This window comes from Muntiacus reevesi, chromosome 2, assembly GCF_963930625.1.
Source record: "Muntiacus reevesi chromosome 2, mMunRee1.1, whole genome shotgun sequence".
Lineage (NCBI taxonomy): Eukaryota > Metazoa > Chordata > Mammalia > Artiodactyla > Cervidae > Muntiacus > Muntiacus reevesi.
In genome coordinates this window covers 144,671,137-144,686,581 of record NC_089250.1, presented here as the reverse complement: position 1 = coordinate 144,686,581, position 15,445 = coordinate 144,671,137, and positions in this window count along the sequence as shown.

The window sequence follows — 15,445 nt, the reverse complement described above, 5'->3', positions numbered from 1 at the left end:
GAACAGGAAAGGCGAGAATTATATGTGGATTTATAGGGCAGGCGCAGCTCAACCCAAATGCTCCCGCTCCGGGGGGCGGGAAGCGTGGGGGCGGGAGAGAGGCGGCGGGCAGGGGGCGGGCCGCTGGGACCCCGGCTCGAGCCTGTGCGGGTTGGGGCTCACCCCCCTCGCTAGTCGCGTTAATTACATTTGTTCTTGTCCTTCGTGAGGGCGAGACTTCGGCGCAGCCCGCGTAGGGGTTTGAGTGGGGGGGAAGGCACAGGCCAGGACCGCCTGGTGATGGGGGTGGGGGGAGCGGGCAGGAATGGGGACGAGGAGAGAATGGGAAGGGGGGTGCTGTCAGCTTCAGCTCAGAAGCGGATCAATAGTACGAGATCTAATGGGCTAACTGCCAAGCGGGCGCACCCAGGCGCTGCCCCGCGGGGGCGGGAAGGAGCGGGCGAAGGACGAGAGAAAGGAAGGGGGGTGGGTAGGAGAGGGAGTGAGGACGGGAGGGGGAGGGCAGGAAGAGTGGGCGAGATGGGGGAGGAGGAAGAGAGATAAAATCGAGAAAGGGACAGAGGGAGAGCGGAAGTGAGGGGGGACAGGACAGTCTTCGTGGGGGCGTCTCTTCAACATCCTTCCCCCACTCGTCTCTGGGAACAAGGAACCTGTCCCGGAGCGGTCAGACCACCGCTGCCGCCCGCCCCCAGCCTCAACTCTGCCACTGAGCCGCCAGGGGGCGGCGCAACCCTGTGCTGTCCCCGCAGATCTCCGCGCCACCTCGCCGGGGCTCTAGTGACCCGCCGCCTCCGACGCACGGTCCCCGCGCGGTGCCTTTCCCGGAGGCGTCCCTGCGAGGCCGGGTTGGGAGTAGGGCAGCTCGGCCCCTCCCGGGGCCCCGAACAGAAGCAACTTTCTGATTTTTACAGTGCCCAGCATGGCACGGGGAAGTGCCTCGGGAGCTGGATCACCGGGCCAAGGCCTAACCAGGGTTCCCCAAAGATACCCAAGGTGGCAGCTGACACAGCTTCGGAGGCGGTGTGGGATTTTTGGGCTTTCGCAATCCAACGGCGCAGCGCAGGCGAGTCTCTGGGACAGTCCCCGCGCGAAGGGTCCTTCTGTGTGTGTGTGCTGTGCGGGCGCTAACGAGGCCAGCCAAGGTCGCCGGGATCACTGCCCAGTTTTAACTCTTTCGGTTCCTGGCCACTGTTTGACCCCTAATCTTCCGGCTATAGGCGAATCCTTTACTCAGTTCCTGCCTGTCCCTTCCTAAACTGAGAAAATAAAACACAGCCCCACAACCCTACTGGCAAATTCTGCCACCCAGTAGAGGGGAGCCTGGTTCAATGGTTCTAAACCTGGGGGCATATCAGAATTACTTGAGGGAGCTTTTCAACATAAACGTGTCGATCCACACGCACTCCTATTGTAAGGGGTGTGTATGGGCCTGCAGAGGTTCCTGGAAACATGCACTTTGTCAAAGCTATCCAGGTAATTCTGATATATTCCCATACGGGCATTGCCTGAAGAAAGGAATGACTATTGAACATTTTTTTCCTGTTTGGTATGGTAGCTCAGCCTGGGCTCTTTGCCCTCATCAAAATGTCTATCTGTGTCTCACTGTGTGTATGTGTCATTGGGTACCTGTGTCATCAGTAGTCTTTGTTTTTATGCATCTCTTTGTGCGTCCTCTATGTGTAGATGTCACGTGTTGTCCTGTGTGTCATTGATGTTATCCTCAGCGGTGAGAGCCCCTGTTGTGTGTGTGTGTTGTCGTACATGCCTGTCCTGATGAGAGCAAGCATGGGTCTCGTGATTTGTGTTGAGCACATCTCTGTGGGCCCCATTGTGGGGCACAGCCATTGTCTCCATGTCATTGAGAGTGTGCGCTGGCAAGAGCTCATGACACAAATGGAACGAAGCTGATCTGCCCCAGAAGCAAAGGCAGCAATGACCTTCTTTTTCCAATTATATCCTGGTCAGAGGTGAGCGACCTCTCCCCACTGAGGCTGCTTCTTGTCATGCAAACTGAGCAGAAGGATGGAGATTAGAGGAATGTGACCGAGTCACGTGTGAAAACAATCAGCTATCAATGAACCCCGATCAATGCCCCAGATTACAGATGAGCCCAGGGCCAGCAGCCACTTCAGAGTTTTTCCCAAGGAGAAGAGAAAGCATAGTACACAATAGCCGTTCCCAGAACACTGTTACACACAAGTCCCACACCCAGAGAGACACCCAGGCACTTATACAGTCTGAGTACAGGTAGGAAGTGCCTTGGGGAGAGCTGAGCAAATGAATGGCCATAGGTGCTGAATTGGTGGGCAACTATTGTTAGTAATAGGCGGTTATTGTTTTTGCTAAGGACATAGCCTTTATTCAGCTGGTAGCGGGAAGTGTAAAAGCTTGTGTTGAGTGTTTTCTATTTTAAGTCTGGAGAGTTAGGATTCTAAGTGGGTCACGGGAGGCAGTGTGGGGATTTGGAGGAAACGCTCACGTCAGGAACAGAGCAATAGAGGGCTGTGTTGAGGGGGTGGCAAAGGAAAGTCTTTGGTCAGCTGTGGGCAGGGGGCAGGTGTGCAGCGGATGGGCTCCTGGGACCAGGGCATCTGTCCTTAGAACAGCTTGAAACCAGGCTGCGGTGTGAGAGAGCTAAGCTTCCCAAGGGCAGGGCCGACCCTCACCACAAATATGCTTCAGGACAAAAGGCAGAACAGAGAGAACTGGGGAAAGGGAGCCAAAACTTCTGAAGGTCAGCGCCATGAAGGGTCCCCGTGACTAGTCTTTGGAGGGAGGTAGAGGCAGGAATTTGGGGGACTGTGAGGACTTAGAAGCCAAGACTAGTACAGTACCTAGAGAGTCAAGGGAGACCAGTGAGGCAATGGGAAGAGTTATGGAAAGGCCTGAAGACCTTGTCAGACCTGGCTCTTCTATTGGCTCAGCTTATCTCTGACTGGGAAGTCAGTGTGGCTGATCTAGCACCCAGGATAGCCAAGGTTGAGAGCATCAGGCCATCTCCCTGTGGGGTATGACAGGCAGTCCTCATGGCCTTTAATTTTCTTAGAATTCCCTGGGTGTGTTTTTGTGGAGGTCCCAGTATGTTTAGGGCTTCCTGGGTGACCCCAGTGGTAAAGAATCCGCCTGCCAATCCAGGAGACATAATAGATACAGGTTTGAAGATTCCCTGGAATAGGAAATAGCACCCCACTCCAGTATTCTTGCCTGGAAAATTCCGTGGACAGAGGCGCCTCACAGGCTACAGTCCATGGGGTCGCAAACAGTTGGACATGACTGAGCATGAGCACGCATATGCACCGTACGTTTTACCCTATATAAGAATGTAAAGATGGGCAAGAATGCCGTCCCTTTATTCTGCAGTCCAATGCACAATAAAGAATTTGAAGATTTTCTTTTTTGGGGGAAAAAAGTAGTGTTACAAAAGGGCAAATTGCCTAGATTCAAATCCCAGCTATGTCATTTTCCAGCTTCAGTTTATGAGTTCCCAGGCCCTCCTTCCCTCCGTCTGTAGAACAGGGGTACCTATCTCTAAGGATTGTTGTGCAAGTTTTAGGCAAAGTCCTTAGAACAGTGCCTAGACATAAGAGTTAGTTTTTCTCATCTTTCTTTCAGTTTTCTGTTTTTGGAACTTTTTGGAAAAGTTCTGTTCTTATGTGAGCAGAATTAAAATGAAAAATGACAAGGTAAGTGGACAATCAGAAGACTCTGAGGGGCATTTCCTTGGTAATCCAGTGGCTGAGACTCCAAGTTCCCAATGCAGGGGGTCCAAGTTCAATCCTTGGTGAGGAAACGAGACCCCATATGCCAAGCAACTGAGTTCACATGCTGCAATGAAGATTGAAGATCCCACTTGGTGCGACTAAGGCCCAGTGCAGTCAAATAAATAAATAAATATTTTTTAAATAAATAAATAAATTTTTTTTAAAAAAGAAGACGACGCTGAGAGGCTGGAGTGTGTTGGGGTGGGGCAGTGGGGCCTGCTAGGGGATGTGGGTATCCTGCTGTGGGGTGGATGGAGTAGCTGAGATACTCTTTCTAGAAGACTCGTAGGGCAGAAAGACGAGGAGGGGAGGTCCTCTGTGTAGAGCTCCACAGTTAGGACAGTTCAGCAGGGCTAACTCTGCCCCTCCCCCTCCCCTGGGAAGGGCACCCTGCGCTGAGGCAACTGGCCCATAGACATTGCAGGGGGCAGGGTGCATGGGGAGCCCTGTGGAACACTTTTGCTTTTCTGGGATAGGCACTTCTAGCTTCCCTCTCCTGCACTTGACCTCAACTACAGCAGCCCCCTCTGCTGGCCTCAGCAGGCCTAGACCTGGGTCCTGCCTTCACTGATCTCCGTTCCTTTCAGTGAGATTGAAGCCAGAAGATTCCTGAACTGAGCCTACTTGTCTACACAGACTCCAGTAGCCCTGGGAAAAGGTCCAGGCAGAAAGCTCAGCCAGATGGTTAAGTTGTAGGCTATGAAAACAGAGTCTGGAGTAGAAGTTTGAAGCTTGATTCTGCCACTTACTAGCTGAGATGAACTTGGGCAAGTCATTTCATTTTAGTCTCAGTTTCTTCATCTGAAAAATAGGAGCAAAAATGCCTACAGGTGAGGTTGTTCTGAGGATCAAATAAGGTAGTGCACTTTATAAAGCATTTGACACACACCACTAAGTAAGTGATCAACCAATTCTCCAGCAATTTGCCCAAGAAGGTACTTCTTGTTTATGGTAACACTGGCTTCCTTTAGGGGTCTTAGTCCTTCTTAACTGTGGGCTTCTGGGGACCTCACTGTCCCAGATTTGTTTATTCAAACCCCAAAGCACTAAATGACTGAACAGTTGCCAGGAGCCGCTGCTTCTTTATAGGATGGGGTCTGGGAATCCTGGTTCGGTGCAGGGGATAAAGGGTTAAGGCGGGTGGGGGGGCTGCTGGTGTGGGAGTGGGTCACCCCTCCCCTTCCATTGATTATTCTCCTCTTCAGGTGTTTTTGTGGCTTTTTTCCCTCCCTTGTGTGGGAGTGGGGGCTGCTGGGTCCACTTCGGGCTTAGTTATTGTTTTAATTTTGGTGCTGGCTCCCTGGTGCCCAGAGCGGATAATGAAAGAGGAAAAGAGAGGTCAGGGTGGTGCCCAGGCAGCAGATTTCTGCCCGTCAGACTGGGCCGGGTCGGGTGGGGAAGTGGGGGATGTGTTAAGTTAGTATCAATAAAGCAACTGGAGTCTCAGAAGTGAGGAGCTGCAGAGCCAAGCACAATATCTTTGTGCTCTGGGAGCCTAAACGGGCGCTTTGCCTGTACACAGCGGCTCCTCAGAATGAGGCTGGCCATGGGGGTGAGGGGACAGTGAGTACACAGGCTGGATGGGTACAGCAGGGAGTGACAATGGAAAGAGTGAGGACCCGGGCAGAGAATGAGAGTCTCAATTCTGGCTTTTCTTTCCCCATTGTCCTATGCATGTGTGAGTGCTAAGTCACTTCAGTTGTCTCCAACTCTGTGCAGCCCTGTGGATCACAGCATGCCAGACTCCTCTGGCCATGAGATTCTCCCGGCAAGAATATTGGAGTGGGTTGCTGTGCCCTCCTCCAGGGGATCTTCCTGACCCAGGGATGGAACCTGTGTCTACCACTAGCGCCACGGGGAAGCCATTGTCCCACTATGTGTCTGATCTTGGGAGTGAGCTTGGGTTGGGGAGGGAGTTGTAGGTGCTGTGGGTGCTACTGGAGATGGAGAAAAATACAGAAGAAAAAGGAGGCAACAAAGTGTAGGGGCCAAGAGTATAAGCTTTGCTGTCAGACAGACCTGAATTCCTGGCCAAGTTCTGCTTGCTACCTGTGAAACTTTGGCAAGTTACTGAACCTCTCTGAGCCTCAGTTTCCCCCTTGGTAAAATGGCATCAATAGTGTTGCTAACCCCAGAGGGTCATTGACATGATATGTAGAAAACTCCAACCAGGGCCTGGAGGACAGTGAGCACTCAGTACATGCTAGCTGTCCTAAGCAAGCCTGTTTTCCTCAGCTGTAAAATGGGGATATCAGTTGTAACTTCCCTATAGAGGCCTTCTGGGGAACAAATTAGATAAAGCCTGTAAAGTGCTTAGCACAATGTCTGGTACATAAATAAGCCTTCAATACATGTTAGCTGTTGTTATTGTATTATTTTTATCTTTATTATCCCCTGCTGCCTTGGCACTGGTGATTTAGTTGAGGAGACTGAGGCCAGGCCACTCCCTTAGCCACCTGAGGTATTTGGCTCCTTTCACAAGGGCTTTCTGAAGCTCAGCCCTCTTGGAGGACCCTTCTGGTTTGTCTTTTATAATTCAGGTAGACAGACAGAAGGTTGCCAGGAGCTGAGACGATTGCTGGACTTGCAAGAGAACAAGACCCCCTTGACCATGTCTGTCCCCAGGAGAAGCCTGTCAGCAACTGCGCCGTTTGTAGGAGGGCTGACTGCGGCCTTACTCCTGTCCCCCTGAAGCTCAAGAGGCATGTGGGCTGGAGGAGGGTGCTCACCTGTTTCCATCTGGGAGACTCTGGGGGAAAACACAGGTCTCAGAACACCCCTATCCCTCTCTCATCCATGCTCTTCCAATTCCTCTCCCTCTCTGGAGGTGGGGGTAAGGGGTAAGCAGTTCAAAAAAAGAGGGTAGTTAATGTTTCCCACTTGACCTTTCTTTCCCCAACCCCCCATCCCTGCCCGCAGCGGGCGGGCAGGCTGAGGGGATGAATGGAGTAGAGGGCACGATTTTCACATTAATGGCAGCATATGTTGTGTTTATTGACACCGCAGGGTCCGTGCTTGTGGTTTTGTTGGGGGGGTGCTCCTAGGAGGCCACTGGCAGGAGGGGCTGGGGGAAAAGGAGACGGAGGGGAAGGCTGCCTGCGGGTGGGGAGGGGGAGAGAGAGGGGAGCCTGGGGCCTGGGGGGAGGGAGGCAGGAACAATATTGTTGCAGGAGCACGCCAGGTGCTCGCTGTCAGCCCGAACAAAAAGGAAGAGTCAGCAACTCTGGGGGTGTGGGGGTGGCGGGAGCCACCGCCTGCTCCAATCTTGCAGCCTCTCCCTGTTAACCCCTACTCTGCCGCGCTGCTGAAGAGGGGAGGGGCGTCTGGGGTCTCCCCTCAGCCCAGGTCTATTCAGAGATACCACATCCCTGTTGGTTCTCTGGGAGACGTGGTTCCCTCTGGGGTTGGTAGTGGCAGGTCCTTCCTTTCCCTTCCTCAAAGTCTGAAGGGAAAAAATCCCCCTCTCTGTTCCACTCTTTCCATAATGGGGGCGAGGAGGGGAGGGTGCTTTATACACTCCTTGCGAAGTCAGTAAACTGAAGTGGCAGGAGTCAATGACCTTGGGTTTCTGAAAGCAGCTGCAGGTGGGGGCTGTGTGAAAAAGGGATTTAAAAGGGGGATGATGGACCCTCCGATGGAGAAAGCGAGGTCTCAAAGACCCCCCCACAGTTCCCCTCTCCCTGCTATGGTGGCAGATTCCTTGCCTCCTGCAAGTCTTCCCAGGGTTGTCTGGCCTTGGGCCGGGGGAGCAGGAGGAGAAGGGGACTTGGCCCGTTCTGTGAAAATGGCCCGTTCTTTGAAGATGGCTCTCAGTCAGCTAGGAAGACTGGGCTTGCTCACTGCTTAGTCTGAAAAGCACTGGGGGCTCATCCTGGAAATCCCTGGATGGTAAACAGCAAAATGGACTCACCACCCTGGACCCCGGTCAGGAGATCTGGGAAGGGCTCCCAGGTTCCCAGCTGGGGTGCAGAGGTACAAGTGCTTCACTGCTTCCCTTGCCTCTGCTCACCTTTCTGCAAAGCCCAAGGGAAGCAAGGTGCTTAGTTAGGGATGCTGGGGCTCCACTTTCAACACTCTCATTGCTTGGGGCCCTCCCCTAGGGTTGGCAGGGGAGGGGAGGTTGCCAGGAAGGGTAGGAGAGAGGGAAGGAGCCAAAGAGGACCTGTGAGAGGATCAGGCTGGGGTGGGGGGGGGGGACTGACCTCCCCCCACTCCCAGGAGACAAGAGTTAGGGTTTATACTCCTCCCTAACTCTGAATGCTGGCTGAATGCTGGCTGAATGCTGGCTGAATGCTAACTCCTGATTGCTGGCTGGTCTCCTTCAGTCTGTGACCTAACATTCTGGAACCTTCCTTCTAGATGTTAATTCTCGTCCAGGCTGTTCTCTTCCAGAGACCATGTCTTGGTCACTTTGGATGAGTCCTAGATCCCCAGGCACTGGAGCAGGGGGAGGGGAGGCACTAGAGGAGAAGGGTGTCCTTTCATGTCCCCACCCTCTGGCCCCACCGCTGTCCGGCCACCAGGGGTCTCAGAATATAGGTGCATAGGCCTCTGGGGATGTCCCCCCGCCTCCCCGGGGATGTCCCCCACCCCCCAACTCCCGTCCCAGGGCTGCACTTGAGGCGGACACTCCGGCCTGGTACCCTCCTCGCCACCTGCCCCTTGCAGACAGGCTGCCCCAATCCTCCAGCTCGCGCTCCAGGGCACCCTCTCCCGCGCGGCCGCACCAAGGCCAGCGCAGAGGCAGCCTCGCGCAACACTCGCCCGCTCGCACCCCTGCTCCGCCTGGGGGCTCCAGGCCCGGTCCGCGCCCCCCTCCCGGGCCCTCTCGCCGGGCTCCAGCTGCGCTTGGAGCGGTCCCGGCTCGGCTCCAGCTCCTCAACGGCCCCGCTCCCCCATTACCCTGATGTCGGCCCCTCTCCCCCTCGGCTTTATCGGCTCTCAGCCGGCTCCGCCAGGGTAATGAGGGCCCTCCTAATTACCATTGCACAAACTCCACTTACATTAACAGCTCCATCCGAGGAGCGGCAACATCTGCTGTGCGCAGGCAGGCGCCCCTCCCCCGCCCCGCGCTCCCTTTCCCTCGCCGCTCCCCTCTTTCCGGGTCCTCTCCCCCTGACCCTCTTCTCCACCCTCTCTGGCCTCCTTACCCATACCCTGCTCTTCTAATCTCTTCTCTTTACATGTTCTCCCCACCACTCTGCCAGCCAGGCCCTTTTCAACTTCGGCACCTCAGGAGCAGAGAGAGCTCCAGGCAGCGGCAGGGCCCCAGAGGTTCTGAGCGATGGAGACACTCAGAGAGACGGGGCGGGCTCCAAGAGACCCATTAAAAACAGGGTCCCAGAAACACAACCAGGAAGCCCAGGAACAAGTAGAAAGTGGAAGTAACAGAGATTGTGAAAGAGATGGGGTGTGGGGTGGGCCAGACTATGTGGAGCGTCGGCGGGGGCTGTCTTGTCCGGGGGCAAAGGTATGTGCACATTATGCACGCATGCGGACACGTGTCATGTATTGTGCATGCTCATTTTATTCAGCATCATGTCCGAGTATATGTGCACATGTCAGTGCATGTGTGTGCATCTGTGTGCATTCATGAGTATGTCTATTAGCCTATTACGCATCAAGTATGGAATTATACTTGCCTAGATGTGTCTCCGTGCTTGTATTTGCGACTGTGTATGTGTATGTGCATATATTTGTCTATCATATGTGTGATGTTGCATGCACACATGTTTGTATGGCTTGTGTACATGTAGTATCCATGTTCAAAGTCAGGTGTGGATTTGGGTGAGATGCCTGTGTGCCTCTGGGTGTGTTTGCATCTCTGCATGCATGCCTATGCATGTGTGTATCATCTGTGTAATTATTTGATGAGAGTGGGAGCATGTGTGTGTTCCTGCTCCATGGGGGATGACAGGCAGTTGGGAAGACGCTGAGCCCATTTTATCTGAGGTTAACAGGGGTCACATTTCACTCCTGGAAGTCCCCCACCCTCCCCCCACCCCATACAATTAAGCCTCAGTGTGGTGGAAAGACTGCCAGCAGACATTAAGAAAGGTCAACAATATTATCAGCTCCTAATCCAATTAGTTACTGTTTATTTGGGAATCCAGCTCCAGGTCAGCTTCTGGGGAGGAGGCCTGGGAGAGAGGAGGGCATGGGATGGGTACAGGCTGAAAGAGACTATTGAAGGTGGCCAGGGCTGTATCCCTGTTGTTGGATGCTGGAGTGGGGGGCAGGATCCCCCAAACACTGCCAAATAATGTACCTCCCACTGGCTACTTGGAAGCTGGTAGTTCTCAGGAAGGACCTGCACTGCACAGAAGGGGCTGAGACACCAATCTCATTTCCAGAGATTGGGGTGTAAGAGAAGAGAGGTTGTCTCTGTCATCTGAAAGGCTGTCTGTCTCTTTCCAGCCTTGGGATCCCTAAGAGGTGGACTGAGAGCTGGACAGCCTGCCTCAGGGCTGTGGCCAGTTTCCTCCTGGATGGGAGTCAGAGGAGGAGATGTTGGTAAATGCACTATTAGCTCTTGAAGCCACTTCATTAATCCTGCCCTCTGTTTTATTTCCTCTTTTCTCTCCCACATCCTTCTCTGAACCTAAGCAGGACCTCCCCTCCCTCCCACCCCAGGATGAGCAGGGGCAGTAGCTTGGGCCCATGGGGTCTCCAGGGTCCCTCTCCTGAGTATAAATAATGGAAGAAACCCAAAATGTGGATTGCTTGCCTTGGACAGGGAGCAGGTCAATGGGACTGAGGGCCCTGGGCAGGAGTAGAGTAGGAGGGGTGGTTTTTGCCCTGCTCTGACCCTCTCTTACCGCTCAAGGATGGACAATATCCTGGGTGCACAGGATCTGCAGAGGACTAACAGGAAGAAGGATGGCTGCTGGATTCCAGGCTAGATTCCAGGCCTCCCCAGCTCAGTGGTCAGGGGCAGGCAGGGCTGACACTGTGGCCAAACTGGGTGACACTCAGACCCTAGCTGTGGCCAAATCAGGGAGACAGGAACAGCCATGCTCCTCCACAAGCCAAGCCTGGTGTCATTTTTGCTTGTTTCTTAAGGATAAAAGTCCATGGGCCTGAGCCCCACTGAACTTAACTGATTCTTCTTCCTGTCCCAAGTGTCCTCCTCTCAATATAGAAACCCTGCATGATTGGTTTTCTCCTTACTCCCCTTTCCAGGCATATAGTCTTGAAAACACATGCACACCCTAATATACATCCTCACAAACCTGCCTTTAAGACTCCAGGCTAGAGATGGCCAGGGTGTAAAGACACTGACAGTGTTCCTCATCTAAGGACCACTGTGCTTTACAGGAGACTCTTCTGAAAGGAGTCTCCCCATTTCCACCCCCCAAAAGAGAATAATGATAATAATAATAATGCATATCTTTACCCTAGCAATTTTTATCCTTAGCCAAGCCCTGGAGTCACCCAGAGAAGCTCTTAAAAAAATGTATATGCCCAGCCTCCACCATGAATCAAGCCAATTTGTATCTCCACGGTTGAATCCTAAAAATCCATGTATTTTATAAAGCCCCAGAGATGATGGCTATGATTTAAAAATTCTATCAATTTTTAACATTGCAGTTTACAAATACAAAACCCTACCTCTTGTTCTCTCACTAGCTGAAGCAGTATTATTATCTCCACTTTATAGATGAGGAAACTGTGGCCCAAGTTGATTAAAAGGTAGTGATATTTCCTTCCTTCCCTCTTTCCTTTTTTTTTTATGTTTCTTTTTTTCCCATTTATTTTTATTAGTTGGAGGCTAATTACTTTGCAATATTGTAGTGGTTTTTGCCATACATTGACATGAATCAGCCATGGATTTACATGTGTTCCCCATCCTGATTCCCCTCCCCCCTCCCCCCTCATCCCATCCCTCTGGGTCATCCCAGTGCACCAGCCCCGAGCACTTGTCTCATGCATCCAACCTGGACTGGCGATCCTCTTTCCTTTGCTTCTTTCCTTCCTTCCCTTTTCCCTCTCTCTCTTCCTTCCTCTCTCCCTCCCCTCTTCTCTCCTTCTTTCTCTGTCTCTCTCTTCTATCAGGGAACTAGGTTTCCTGATTTCAAGGGCAGCTTGTCAGATTCCAACAGAATCTGGTCAGTCACTGGAATTTAGAACACCTAGATTGGTCTTCCCTGATGCAAGAGCTCCAGCCTCTTCCTGCACATTAGTTCCTTTAATTTAACAATCCCTTATTCAGCTCTTACTTGGGCACTACAGAGCATATCTCAAGAGGAATAAGACAAGAGTCTTGCTCTCTATTATGTGGCAGGAGAGAAGCAACATGATGTATCTGGACCGCAGGGACTTTGGTGTCATGTAGTTCTGCATTTGTATTCTGTTTCTACTATAGATCATCCCTGTTATTTTGTTCAACTCCTAAGCCACTCAGAGCCTCATCTGTAAAATGGTGATAATAATACCAGCTTTCTAGAGTTGTTTCTAGTTGTTCTATCTAATCAATAGACGGTAAATATGATTACTATTATTTGAAATATAAAAAAATAAGTATAATACCTGCCTGAATAGCTATAATTAAAAATGTTGACAATCCTAGAGCAACTAGAACTCACACACATTGTTGGGAGTGTAAGTTGGTAAAATCACTTTGGACTAATGTTTGACAGTACCTGCTGAACTATGTATATCGTCAGTCAGTTCAGTCACTCAGTAGTGTCCGACTTTTTGCAACCTGATGGACTGCAGCATGCCAGGCTTCCTTGCCCATCACCAGCTTCCAGAGCTTACTCAAATTCATGTCCATCGAGTTGGTGATGCCATCCAACTATCTTGTCCTCTGTCATCCCCTTCTCCTCCTGCCTTCAATCTTTCTCAGCATCAGGGTCTTTTCCAATGAGTCAGTTCTTCCCATCAGGTGGCCAAAGTATTGGAGTTTCAGCTTCAGCATCAGTCCTTCCAATGAATATTCAGGACTGATTTCCTTTAGGATTGACAGGTTAGAACTCCTTGCAGTCGAAAGGATGCCGTCCAAGTCCAAGGGATGTATATCCTACAACTCTGCAAATCTACTACTCTTGGGTGTATGCCCTTGAGAAATAATGCTATGTTAAGTAAATGTTATATACATGAATGTTCACAGCAACTGATTTTGTCGTAAATGGGAACAACCCAAATGTCCATCCACAAGAGAACAGGTAAATAAATTTGATACCATCACACAATGGAATACTACAAAGCAAGGAAAAAGAATAGACTACTGAAACATTCACAGATGTAGATAAACCTCACAGGTACAATATTGAATAAGTTGGACACAAAAGAGTTTATGATGTATGGTTCAGTTAAATAAGGTTTAACAATAAACAAAATTATTCTAGGATGATAGAAGTTAGGATAGGAGGTACTGGGGAATGGGGCACAAAGGATTCCTTTGGAGTGCTAGAAATGTGTTATATCTTGATCTGAAAGTTTATGTGTGTGTATTTGTTTGGGTGTGTGTATGTAAAGATTCATTTAAAATTCACTTAAGATTACTACACTTGACTGTATATAAGTTAGACTTCAATTAAAAATAATTATGCAAAAAAAATTATGCTATCAGGCTGCCTAAGATCAATGTCTTGAGAGGAATAAAAAGGACTATGGAGCTCAAAGGAAGAGACAGATCCAATGGTCATTGTGCTCAGGAAGGCAGTCAGGAAAGATGTATAAGAAGAAGCATATATTATGAAGAAAAGGTGCATTGGTAGGTGGAGAAGGAAAGAGCTGCTGAAAAAAAGACATTTTTCCAGTTGGGATATTCTTGTGTGAAGGGTGAGCTGGAGGAGGAAGGCTACAGAGGCAGTTTGAGATTAGATCAGCAAGACCCCCCCTGAATGCCAACCGAGAACTTTGTACCTAACTGGGCTCCATAGTGTTTGAATAGTAAGGGACTTAATGAAGTGTGCTTCAGTAAGGTTCATCTGATCACAAGTGGGTTGGCTAAATGGAGGGAGAGAGGCAGGGTGTTCTGGCAAAGTGGCCTGTGGGCCTGCTGCAGCCCCAAGGGCTGTGGGGTTCTGTGCTTCGGGTGGCAGGGCTGTGCCCGCAGAGGAGCCACCATGTGGTGATGAGAGTCAGGAGAAGTGGGCATGAAGAGATGGCTCAGCTGAGGCAGAGTCCTCAAGGAGACAGGTTCCTCCCCAAGCCCCCGCTGAGGCATCTGCTCCTCCTTCCTCTGTATTCCTTTGCCACTGGGCCCAGAACACTGAGCTCTGGCCTTTGTCCTGTGGGACTGCTGGAAGCTGGGCCTAGAAAATGCTCCTCTGTGCTGTCTCCTGCCTTCCAGCAGACCCCAGCACTGTGCCTGATATGGAGAAGATGAGTAAAATATTTGTAAAGTGAAGGCCAGAGTCTGGTTTAATGAAGACTGCAGAAATGTCCTCAGAAAACGGAAAAGAGTAGAAAGAAGGTGTAGTTTGCCTGAGTTTGCATTCTTCATATATCACTTACCAGTGGTGTAATCTTGAACCAGTTACCTTCTGTGACTTGATTCCTTCTACGTAGTGGGGACAATAATTGTGCCTGTTTCCCAGAGTTATTGTGAAGATGAAATGAAATAAAGCATCCAAAGCAATTGGTATAAGGCCTGATATATAGTGGCACTGGAAAAATGTTAGTGATTTGTATAATTGCTTCTGATGGTGGGATTAAAGGTTTTCTTACTCTTGTTTCTTTACATTTACTTTCCACAATAAGCATGGATTACTTGGCTAAGCAGAGAAAAAATTAAGTGAAATAGGGAAGAAAAAAGGAACCGGGCACAGAAATATACTTGAAGAGGCATCCAGAGAAACAATCACTCTTACTTAGAAACATTTTTCCAGCCTGAGAGCAAGGAGAAGGGGCTGCCTCTGTAGGCGTGGCTCAGCTCAAGAGGCTTGAATACAGAAGGAGGTTGTATTTGAACCTTAAAGAGTAGGAGAGGTTTAGATTGATTGGCATGTAGATAACTCAGCTCTACAAACAAATCCAACATCTTTAATAAAAAGTCATTATTCACTGAGTGCTTACTAGGTCCCAGAGTTTTTATATATTGTACTAATCATCACCACCACCCTGCAAGGTAAATATTATTACCCCAGTTTTTAATACCACTCTGAGAAGTAACTTGCCCAAGGTCCTACCTCAAAGTTTGAGATTTGAATCCAATGTTGAGATGACTTCTTTCCACTAACCTTCCAGGCCATATTCCACATATGAGATGCAGGAAATACCTCTAAAAGAGAGGATGCTGGGTGGCCAGGCCCTCAGGCCTGGCTCCCCCACCCCAAGTAGGACTGGCCTGGATTGGGTATATTCCCTCTCCCATCTATTCTCCTCCTCCACCTTATTGCAGAGAGCTGCCAGTCTTTGGGCTTGTCCCCAGACCTCCTCCCTAAAGACAGGCACTGGTCCCTGTCCCCAGTCCAGTCCACGTTGCCTCAGTCTCCCACCCTCCCAGATGGCTGACTCCCCTTCCCCTGACACCCTCTTCTTCCCTACGAGGACTCCCCTCCTCTCCTCCTCCATTCTCTCCATTGCTGGACACCCGCTCCCCTCCCCTCCTGCCAACACCATCCATCAGCAGCACTTGCAGCTCTGCCACAGCCCCTCGAAGTTGCTAATCCCCTATTTGGTTTAGTTCCACTCCAGCTCCCTGCACAGAGGGACCTGATGGGATGTGGGGAAAT